The 8,543-nt window shown below is 44.8% G+C and overlaps 1 pseudogene; it reads right to left on the bottom strand.

Annotated features, from left to right (window-relative positions):
* Window positions 1-248: 248 nt before the first annotated feature.
* LOC146203243 (uncharacterized) lies at window positions 249-7,797 on the bottom strand (annotated as a pseudogene).
* Window positions 7,798-8,543: the final 746 nt, after the last annotated feature.

The raw sequence follows: 8,543 nt of genomic DNA, 5'->3' as shown, positions 1-8,543 counted from the left end.
GGGGTTGACGAGCCGTACATGAAAGTGCTGAGAAATATATATCAGATAGCTTGAAAATCAATATGCAAAAGACTAAGGTAATGTTCAACAGCCTCGGGAAGACACAGCCTGGGGAAACGGAGCCTTTAATACTAAACAGAATTCAAGGGTATGCGGAGGAAAGAGAGAGAGAAGAGAGAAATAACTTTTATTCGCACCCGTCAAGAATGACAGGGAGAAGACTTTAGCCTACACCCCCATTCTTTCTCTTAACCGTCAGCCGGAATCCCTTGGGATTCGGCGGCGGCCAGGGCGAGACAGATGACTTTGCGTTGCTCTTCCGTTTCGTGTTTGAGTGATAAGGTCTCCCAGGATTCTACATTTCTATTCCGATCGTTATAAAATGGGCAGGTCCAGACCATGTGCACTAGATCTGCAATGCTGTTGCAGTGAGTACAGCTATGATTAAAGACTTTCAGATTTCATCTTCTGTACAACTGAGGGTTTGGAAACACCCAGGTTTACAATTTCCTCCACATGATTTCTTCTTTTCTGCTGAGCTGTTTATCCGCTGCTGGATAGGTTTTACGACCGAACTTGTAATGAGAAATTATTTCAGTGAATTTTCTTAGTTCGTCACCAGAAGGGTGGGGTTCCTCGCGTGAAGGCGGCGTGTCAACGGCGATCGTCCGGCAAATGAGCCCTCGGGCGGTCGCGTGCGCCTTCTCGTTCGCCTCAAGGCCCTGATGAGCCGGGGACCAGACAAGTGTGATTTGCTCTGCTGGCACTTGCGTTTCTTTCAGAATTTTGCCGGCTGGAGCAGAGATTCTGCCCATAATTCCTAACGGCTGACTTAGAGTCGCTATCACTCTTGTACCCTTTTCTGTTGTTGCTAGAGCAATGACAACTTCTTCTGCCTCAGTTGTACTTGTGTTTTCAATAGTGCAGCACGAGACCAGGTCACCACTCCCACGAACCACTACCGCTCTGTGTGCTGCCTTGCTATCATATTCGGCAGCGTCAGTGTAGAGCACATCGGATCTACCTTCAAATCTGACTTGTAGGGCCACAGTCCTATATCTTTGCGTCTACCTTCGTGAAATACCGGATGCATGTCCTTTGGCTGCGGTGGCGGCTTCTAGGCGCTCATTCAGAGTGTTAGACACCCAGCCTTAGGAAGCTTTAGCGTCGAAGTGTTCGGAGGAAGACCTAGTGCGCTTCTGATCCTTTTTCTGATTATGATTTCAATTTTGTCTTCTGCTTTCGTCAGTTTGAGATAGGGGGCAACGTATAGCACACGGCTTATGACAAAAGCCTGAGCCAATCTCAAAAGATTTGCCTCCTTCATCCCTGCATGCTTGTTAGAGATGCGCATGAGTAGCCGGCACGTCTGGCTGGTACTCGCTTCAAGTCTCTTTATAGTTTCAGTGTTTTTACTATTTGCTTGTATGCGCAGCCCTAGCACTCTAATGGTGTCTACGGTAGGAATGGTGCTTGCGTGCTTGTGCTTACTTGCATGAGGAAAGGGAGGAGTTTTCCGAAACAATGTTAGGTTTCAGGAGCAAGTATTCCACACAGTACGTAATGATTAAACTCAAAGCAGACATCATAGACCCAACAAATAAAAGGGTACGAAAACTATACTGGGCCTCGATCTGCAGAAAGTCTTTTAAAATGTCAAGCATGAAACCATACTAAGTAATCAGGAGGAGATTGCCCCTGGCAAGAGGATTTACGATAATGTTATGGATTTTCTAACAAAAAAAAACAAAAAAAAAAAAACAGCAGAAATAAGCTTTGGAGACATCAGTAAACTATCATGCTACAAGGCTCACAGGGCTCACTGCTGCCCCCTTTCTTCTTCAGCCTGCCGGTAAAGAACTTTCCACCATTACTGAAGACTGTTAGGGGGTAAAGCGTACGCTATATGCTGATTATGGCACAACATGGGCACACACGTGCAATGGGGGGAAATAGAAGAGAATCCCCAACAGGCAATCCACATTGGTGAAGAACACGAGAAATGGGCAGGGCTAAAATGCTCACCGAGCAAATGCGAACTTCCGGTGATCCTAGGAAGAAGAAGAAAAACGAAATATCAACCACCTAGAAGACATTCTGGTAGAATTAAATGCACACTGGTAACCAGAATCCTGGGACTCATAATTCAAGACAATACAAAGAACACAAAAACAATAAATAAACTTAAGTGAACAATTAACATGACAACATGGCTGATAAGGCAATTAGCCAAACAAAAAAAACGGGGGGGGGGGGGGGGGTCAAAAAGAAAGATTTGGGCTGTTCAAGCTTTTGTGACAATGTAATAAGCAGAATAGTGTGTGCCATTCTCTACCTCAAGCTATAGGGCTGGCAGAAAATAACAAAAGAGAAGGAATCATAAGGCATATATATATATATATATATATATATATATATATATATATATATATATATATATATATATATATATATATATATATATATATATATATATATATATATATATATATATATATATATATATATATATGTATATATATATATATATATATATTATATAAAACGCACTGGAGGCTACCCCACTGTACCCCTACGGAAAGACTTCTTACTACTGGGGGTCTCCAATAACACCACGGAACTCTGCGAGGTATGTATAATCACACACTTAAGGAGGATGGCAACCACACCCACGTGATGAGAGATTAACCCAGGCGTACAGGATAGAATCCCAAAGGTGTGACTAGAACGGGAAATGCACAACCGGAGGGTGGCTGCCACGAGGAGACCTCGGAGAGTTGCTATATGTTTAAGGAGGAAGTTGTGGCGAAAGCTGAGGAGGGTGGCTGCCACGAGGAGACCTCGGAGAGTTGCTATATGTTTAAGGAGGAAGTTGTGGCGAAAGCTGAGGAATGCGCAACCCTAGAGCGGCTGCCACTTGAATAACCTAGAGAATGGCTACCATTTAAGGAGGAGGAGGAGAAGCGAGCTCTCCAGAACAAGCAAGCGCTCGTCTCGACCGGCAGCCATTTCGCTTGGCACCTAGGCGTTTGCATCAGCATGATCAACGAAGGCAGGGCCCTCTCCACAATAAACACGGCCGCCTGCCTTCCTGCCCCCTGCGTACAACCCTAACACGTAACATTTAGATACTATACAGACGGCACAAAGCTCAGGGATACATTGGGCACTGGCGTGCGCATAAAGAATAAACGTGTGGTGCTAATGTGTTCGAAGTGTGAAGTGCAGAGGTCCGTGAGCCGTCGACAAATTTACCGTTACCGTCACACGCTACAGAAATCCTACCACCAGGAACGTATTTCTATCTTCCTTCATTTTCTGACGCTCTCTTCAGCGTAACGTGTAAAAGAAGTTTTCTACCCGCATATCGAATTGCAATGAACGAAGCCACTCCGTTACATCTGAATGGCGCTTTCTTAAATTTGGCCTGACTACTACACTTTTTTGCTAGCTGAGCATTTTCAAGTGTCACTTAGACACAGAAAGAAAAAGAATGCATGAACTGAAATATTTACAATCTATTGAAGCCCAGAAGAGCCTGATGCCGTGGTCACTGCGTTTAAGGTGCATATGAAGCATTACTGTCTGACACATGCATGCTGCGAAAGGTGCCGGGTTCTCGTCGGTTTCAATAAGAACTGTAAACTTACAGCTCTGATAATAGGGGCACAAACACTCGAAGTGGAGAAGCAGGCCCCACCTGACGGCCGGAGTGACGGCATCACCGACTCAGGTCCTCTGGAGCGCAACCTTTTCCTTGGAGTCGTAGACTTCGGTGAAAGGTTACCGCACACAGAGGAACTTCAGCAGTTGATAGGGCGCCGACCGTTTTTCTTAGTAGTTCAAATTATGATGCCGTGATCCAGAAGTTTATCTTTTGTCGAAGTGCGGGTCGCCGGACTAGTCGCATGCACAATGTACGTGGCTCTACGATCTGAGAAGTTCAGGTGAGTCCTGTTCATTACGTATCGACTGAGAAACGCGAGCATTCAAACAGCGAATGCTTTTATAAATCACTGGGCTATGGCTGACACGTCGGACGTCTTAGTGGATGTCGGTGCGGAGAACGATGCGGGCCACAGTGAGTATTGTGTCGGCCTTCTGTGGTGGTCCCGGAATAAGCGCAGTCTGCACAGCTATATAGTCCCAAAGAAAAGAGGAGGAAGTGCCGTGAGCTGGTCTAAGAGGTTTTATTAAGGGTAGCTGTCAAGGATAGCGAATTGCTGTTGTTTCACAGCCTAGATGTTGACAGCTGTATATTGACGGCCATGTGGCAGACGAACACGATTCTTGTCCAATAATCTGCATGTTCGGTAAGGAAAGACGATGCATGATTAAACGTTGCACAACACACATTAGTGGGGTTTTGTTGTCGCACTGTGGCGAAATACAGGGAGGAAGAGGAGCCGGTGGTAGTTGCGGCAGTATAGTTCAGTTCAGTTCACTTTATTACCTTAAAAGTACCCCGTAGGAGCATTATACATAAGGGATGGGTTCTTATACAAACAGTAAGTATAATTGTAATAATTGTTATAGTATATTATTATAATAATTATTATAGTATATTTATAAGGAATGCGAGGGAGCATAAATTACGAGTGCTCGCATCGAGTGGGAAAGGCTGTTCCTAAAGCCTTTATGAGCCTTATGTCGGTACTGCACACATTTATTTACCGTGTTTAGCATTGAATTCTTTTCAAGGGGCAGGATCAGGTTGATGAGGGGAAGACAAAATAGTGTAAAAGAAGTAATGGCTAATGAATGAGATATCAATTTAGCAGTTTTCTATACTGTTGCTTCTTTAGTTACGGCTTACCTGCTGCACCTTCTTCTTCCTCAAAATGGTCAGTTGGCATAAATTCCGCAGTAGTAGTACCGATAGAAACGGTGATCCTGAAGGAACTACCACACTAATTACGAATTGTTCCTTTTCTGTTTCTAATGCGCTATAGAGGAACATTTGTGTCGGGGTGTCAACTAATGCCACCAGGGCTGAAAAGGTTAAGCTGCCTGCGTGCAGCGGCACGAAAAGGGCGGCCCTTCTTAAGTGCTGAATACACGTCGTTGATGGGAAAATAAAATTTATTTTCGAAAATTGAGATGCCTGAAGCGCAGAAAATAATGACGCAACACAACATGTTTTTCACCACAAAAACACTTGCAGTGCAAGCAACAAAGAGAAGGCCAATGTATATTCTTTAAAAACATGCACTGCTATATGGTGCCCGTTGCATAGCGGTGGAATAATTTTACACTTTCTGGACGGAAATACAATGAATGTATCGAGCACTGCCTGAATACAAATCCGTGGCGTCACTTTCCCCGGCTGCGTTTCGAGGTTGTTTACTAACAGTCTTTGACGTCCTAAAACATGCCCTCCTACACGTCCTTCGAGAAACCACCTGTTTGTTTTATTTTTAATTTGCGCACACTGCAGCCCCATATCGAAGGGGTGGACATATACGTATACAAAGCATCTTCAATGCGATAAAAACTATACAGAGATAGCAGCAAAAAATTTAAATATGAAAGGTGAAAACATACAAAACACAACACAAATTGGGGGCGTGCGAACAGTGAACATATTACGAATTACTTGAAGCATTCATAAATCTAGCTATTGGGAGCGAAAGCACTGAACAGGACAATGTATTGTAATGTTCAATGGTAAGCGCAAAGAAACTATTTAAACACATTAGTGCGAACACTTGAGAGTCGGGAGTGCGAATGAACAACACAGTCCTAATATTTGAACGATTTCAGTTGATGGTGGGTGGCGAGTTAAGTTAACTGTAATTAATCGAGGGCAGACGAGGCTCAGAAATCGCGACATGTATTAAATCTGAAACTATTTTCCTTTGGATGGCCACAATTTTCTTTATGTATGTTAGCTTGTAAGGATTTTGCGCAAAACAGCCAGAATCAAGAATCGGACGTAGTAGGAATTTATGCATTAGTAACCTAGTTTCCTTCTCACTTTCGGTTAATGTTTGTCTGAGATATCCTAATCTGTTAGAGAACGATTACAAATGAAATCAATATTTGTGAACCATTATAATTCGGGAATAAAAATTCCTAGACACTTATACTCGCATACCCTTTGAAGGGATATATAAAAAAGCGAGTAGTAAAAAATTGACGAGGTGGAACTATTGCCGAAAGACATGACAACATTTTTGTGGAAATTATTGTTCACCTGTCAACTCTCACACGGCTTGCAGAAGCTACAAAATGATTTGCTAATGCGTTAATGATCCTCTGAAGAGAGAATGATGCCGCAGGAAACGCAATCATCAGCACAGAGTCGAATATTCCAGATCATGTTATAAGGCAGGTAATTAATTCATATACGGTGGAAATAATGAATGTTCCAAGACCGAGCATTGCGGCACACTAGCTGTCACTGGGGCGACAAAAGACTGGGCTGAACTGCAGTTAACAAGCTGTTAACCCTCAGAGAGAAAATTAAAGATGAAATTCACTATGGTTGAATCCTTCAATATCTTCAATATAAGATTTAATTTCAACTTTAGTATGAATCAGTGTCAAGCGCTTGGAAATATTAATGAAAAGCGCGTTAATTTGATGACCACAATAAGATTAAAACCAATGCCATGCACGAATTTGTATAATTGGGTAGATGGGCTAAAACTGCTCCTGAAACCAGACTGAATATTAGAAGACAATTTTATTCAAGAAATTGTAAAATGTGTGTGTGGATGATATGCACAAGGATTTTACACGATGAAAATGTAAGTGAGATAGGCCTGTAGTTGTCGAGGTGTTGCTCATTGCACGACTTAATAAACGGCAGAGTTTTTCCCAATTTCCAAGACTTCGGTACAATACCAGAAGTCAGGGGTTTATTGAAGCATGTGGCCACTACTCTTGTCTCCACGGGAATGATATCTGGTTGCTCAACACAGGCCAGTTCACGCTTAGGATACCACTTTGAACTTCTACTACCCACATCTTTGGCTCGAATTCAAACTCCTGGAAAAATCCTGAATCTCGATGACAGCCTAGTTGAAAGGAGAGCTGCGTATCGTCAGGACTTTTGATGAGCTAGATCTCGAGCTCCTTGTGAACAATCGAGCCCTCCGGAGGTAGGTTGTCGGGCACAGGCATGTAGCTGCCAACAGTAATGGCCTCACCTAAGACACCAGGTCCTTTCCCACCAGTGCTGGCATTCTTGGGCGTATGAGTTGACAGTAAGAGAGGTGTGTTCCTTGGAGAGGCGGCATCCGGCATTTCGAAGCTGGGGCCATCTTCATCGAAGACATCGAAGAAGTGGATTCCTGGAATGTTCTGGGCAGCGTTGTTTTCTTCACGGACAATCGGGCCCTCTGGAGGAAGCTAGTGAGTAACAGGGGTGTAGTTGTCACCAATGGTAACTTCATCTGACTCATCCTGGTCATCATAGTCATCTCCGATGAAGTCGTCGAAGAAGTGAATTTCTGGAATGTTTAGAGCGGCATCTTTTTCCAGCCTTTTCATTTCTTTCAGCTTATTCAGGTCACGCTCAATTTCGTCAAATGTAGCGTCGACTTCGGCAAACTCACGTTCGAGCTTATCTAAGTTGCAGAGGCTGGGGAACTTGAGCATCTCCTCCCTGAGAACTTCTTCAACGTTGATGGTGCTGAAGGTGTGGTCGATGGCGGCCATGATGTCGAAGTCGCAGACGAAGTACTGATCGTCTTCGTCCAGCCTCATGCGCTTAGGCTCCGAGGACCCATCGCAGTCTGTGAGGTCGCAGCCGCCATCGCTGCCCTGTTCGCTGTCCAGTGACAACACCATGTCGCCACCACTTCCACTTGTCGATGCTCCTTCTGGTGTGTCTTAAAGATGCTTCTCCGGGGAAGGGACATTCTTCTTTCCACTGTCCGATGGAGCGTCTCTGTGGTCGTTCGGACAGAACCAACAGGTTTTCGGTCTAGTCTTTCGACGCGAGCTAGGCTTTGGCATGGTACGGACTGCGGTGTCTGAGCCGGCGGAGGAGGAGGATGGCTTCGAATACCTTGCTCGTTACAAAGGCAACAGCAGCTGACAGGGTGCCAGGACCTCTCGACGGCGACGCTCACTGGGTGCCGCCAAACATGGTACGAGTCAACAACGCCTCAGGATACGTCACCAGCGCAGCTCAATCAACAGAAAATGAGCAGGCCCAGACGCGCTTCTCGAGTGTCCCACAACTTGCGCGAAGAGAAGTCCCCTAAAAAAATCGGAACTGCTCCCACGGGCGTTCGTTCGATTCCGGGTCCAGAACACTCGGCTGTGGCCGCCAGCGCATGCACACGTCACGCACAGCGGTGAGCGTGGCGGCTCGCCCTGTGGAGCGCGCAACAAAATCTTCTTTTCCCTGGGCACTGGAGGAATAGCCAGAGTTCCGTGCACGTGTAAGAATAGAATTTATGCTGTCGATTTAGATGGCCGATGTACAGATGATAGATAACCCAAACGGAGTACTGGCGAGCCTTCGCTGCATATGCAAGAAATTAATGCATGATCCGGATATAGGCTGCTTAACATATCAGTTATGAATT

The sequence above is a fragment of the Amblyomma maculatum genome, chromosome 1 (assembly GCF_055883805.1).
Source record: "Amblyomma maculatum isolate TAMU_Amacu chromosome 1, ASM5588380v1, whole genome shotgun sequence".
NCBI lineage: Eukaryota > Metazoa > Arthropoda > Arachnida > Ixodida > Ixodidae > Amblyomma > Amblyomma maculatum.
The sequence above is the reverse complement of the archived record's forward strand: the minus strand, read 5'-3'. Positions and strand labels throughout refer to the sequence as shown.